General features: G+C 44.6%; 1 non-coding gene across 1 annotated transcript; it reads right to left on the bottom strand.

Moving 5' to 3' along the window:
- Positions 1 to 620: 620 nt before the first annotated feature.
- Positions 621 to 693, bottom strand: trnar-acg (transfer RNA arginine (anticodon ACG)). Its single transcript has one exon. It is a non-coding gene; the product is annotated as a tRNA-Arg (tRNA).
- Between the last annotated feature and the right edge of the window lie 2668 nt (positions 694 to 3361).

Here is a 3361-nt window from a genome sequence, read left to right as displayed (position 1 = left end):
TTAGTGGTAAAATTTTATGTCATACTCACCAAAACAAATAGCGATGTTACGCTCTGGATTTCCTGCATAAATCGTCTCTCCGAGGCAAAACGGGGGTTCTTCTTCTCAGAGCACAGCTGATTGTGAGGAGACATAATTGACGTGTTCGAAATAATGAGGAGCATGGAATTACAGATTGAAGGAACCATTTGTTCTTGATCGATCACCAGGGTTTGTCGATTTCAGACAAGATGCAGAAAGCTTTGAATAGATATGTTGGAAAACATTACCAGTCTGCGGGTGGCAGACTCTGGAAATCACTCTCTATTAAGATTAGTTGGACATTTAACTCTTCATTCTTCTCTGAATCCATTTGCCAAAGAGTGTCAAAAAATGCTCAAAGCCCACCATTCCCGCGTGCAACAGTGATGCGATCAATAGCTTTGTGAAATGGAAAGGTGCCCATGACCAACGTGTGAGACTATTCGGCTTCCCTTCTGTGATGACGCTGGAACATTGACTCTCATGCTCTTGGGGGCATTTATTGAAGGCATTCTCGTTCCTGTCGATTAAGAACTCAAACCTTATTTCAGCTGCAGAAAAAACAGTTTGTAATGCGTAAGAAACGACTGCACTTCCCTCGAGCCAGGCAGGATTCGAACCTACAGTCTCCTAATCCGTAGTCAGGCGCGTTATCCATTGCGCCACTGGCCCGATGCGCATTTAGCGACTTAGGAGCCGTGATGTTAGTACTGGCATGATTAACAGCAGTGATGTTCTCCAGTTAAACAAGCAACAAACATAATTTCTGCAACTGCTTCAGTCCAATCTTCATCACCTTTCAAAGCAGCGAATTTTCCAAAACAAAACATATATGTCCACATGAAGCTTCCATTCACACTCTGTATGCTCAGTCATTCAATGGAATCACTGCTGATCTGATGAAATTCGAATCCACTTCTTCAGCACAACTGACATGAACGTGAGACTAATCACCACATCGGAAAATACCAGTTAAGTTTTCAGATGTTTCGATTACAGTAACGACCTTTGCGAGTATGCAGGAAACTGAATACTGTGACCCGAGCAAAAAAATCCCATCATGGAAATTAACCCAGTGCAAAGTCAACCATATAAGGAGGGGTAGATGATGTAAGAAATTCCTCTGCTTCTCTCTGCACAGATGCTTCTCCAAGAATTGAATCTTTGCAGAATTATTCTTTGTAATTTAGACTGTCCCAGTTGCAGACTTTTACCTCAATCCACAAACACGTGTCCTGCTGAGAACTACTTCACTTAAGATTAAAATAGTTGACAATCTTTCCGCCCAGCTGATGTCCCAATGTGCCCTGCTCCATGTCAATACAAGTTCTTGCATGTGAAATTTGAGCTGCCAGCTGGATGTCCCACTGCCTCTTGATGCGTGGTAATTGAAGCCACTTTCGATCAGGCAGGAGCTTTTAGCTTCGATATTTCATGCGCCTGTGTATCATCAGAGAATACCAATCCGCTCACTGATTGTATTGTTGCAGCGACATGGTCGCGCTCATCGCCATCACCATTTCCAAGTAGTTTGGGAGCAGTGCGACTCAATTTCTCTGACTCCACACCTGGGAACTGGGATTATATGATATGGCATTGCATGATTCTGTCAATGAGGGAGAACATTTGTGAAGTAACCCATGTTAAAATACAGTGTTATTGAGAAATACCTTTCAGCAATACCTTGCAGTATCCCATGACCCTTTGAACTTTTGTAGATATCTTGCAAACGTAATCTCCTACAACCTCAGTGTTGCAATTTCTGCAGTCTCTCGAGACATAGAAGTTAAAGATTCAACCGAATCCGAGTTTCCACATCTCAGTCACTGTTTGACCAGTATTCCTTTGTTCGTGTGGTTCTGTTCCTGGCGTAACCTCTGCCACGATCATTATTGCTTTTTGCATCGTGCTTTTCCATGTGGCGCCAGGATCATGAAATGGTTCTTCCTTGGCATTGTAAACACAGCAAGTTCTGCTCGAATCACAGTGACAGGAATCGGCATTTACCCGTTTTACTCCATGTAATATGTGCTGAGCAAACGCTGGGAAAATCAATCTTTGTTTTGCATAAAAATATTCTTGGTGGTGATAAATTCCCTTCTTCAAACACCCGCTGTCTTACATCTTTGTTTTTCAAATATCATAGCAACCCTTTATCGGAGAAACCTTTCGCTCCCACAAGAACTAACTCGCCTAAACGACCACCCTCCAATTTCACTGAGGGATTGCACAATATAGTACTCACATTTACAGTGTTCAATCTCTACTGCTGCGGTCACTATTTTGGGTGAAAGTGCCCCAATCCAATGATCGGCATCTTCAAGCAATTCAATCCATTTAGATGCAGCTGTTCTGTAATTCATCCTCGTGGGGCAGCCTTTACTGACACGGACAAAAGCTAAAAGCTAGGACAGACAGAGTCGTCATCTCTGGGTTGGTGCCAGTGCCACGTGACAGTGAGGCAAAGAATAGGGAGAGAGTGCAGTTGAACACGTGGCTGCAAGGATGGTATAGGAGAGAGGGCTTCAGATATTTGGACAATTGGACTGCATTCTGGGGAAGGTGGGACCTGTACAAACAGGACGGGTTGCACCTGAACCAGAAGGGCACCAATATCCTGGGATGTAGGTTTGCTAGCACTCTTCGGGGGAGTTTAAACTAATTTGGCAGGGGGATGGGATCCGGACTTGTAGTCCACCAAGTAAGATAGCTGTGTGTCAGGATGCCCAAGACTGTAGGGAGGCTGTGGAGATGGTAGCACTGACAGGGAGTACTTGTGGACACAGAGATGGGCTAAAGAGCGTATACTTCAACGCAAGGAGTATCAGAAATAAGGTGGGTGAACTTAAGGTGTGGATCAGTACCTGGGACTACGATGTTGTGACCATCACGGAAACGTGGATCGACGAGGGACAGGAATGGCTATTGGAGGTTCCTGGTTACAGATGTTTCAGTAAGATTAGGGAGGGTGGTAAAAAAGGAGGGGGGGGGGTGGCATTGCTAATTAGAAATGGTATAACGGCTGCAGAAAGGAAGTTTGAGGGGGATCTGCCTCTGGAGGTAGTATGGGCTGAAGTCAGAAATAGGAAAGGTGCAGTCACCTTGTTGGGTGTTTACTATAGGCCCCCAATAGCAGCAGAGATGTGGAGAAACAGATTGGGAAACAGATTTTGGAAAGGTGCAGAAGCCACAGGGTCGGAGTCATGGGCGACTTCAACTTCCCAAATATTAGATCAAGTAGATTGGATGGGGCGGTGTTTGTGCAGTGTATCCAGGAAGCGTTTCAAGCTCAGTATGTAGATTGTCCAACCAGAGGGGAGGCCATATTGGATTTGGTACT

Source organism: Chiloscyllium punctatum, chromosome 28 (assembly GCF_047496795.1).
Source record: "Chiloscyllium punctatum isolate Juve2018m chromosome 28, sChiPun1.3, whole genome shotgun sequence".
Taxonomy (NCBI): domain Eukaryota; kingdom Metazoa; phylum Chordata; class Chondrichthyes; order Orectolobiformes; family Hemiscylliidae; genus Chiloscyllium; species Chiloscyllium punctatum.
The sequence above is the reverse complement of the archived record's forward strand: the minus strand, read 5'-3'. Positions and strand labels throughout refer to the sequence as shown.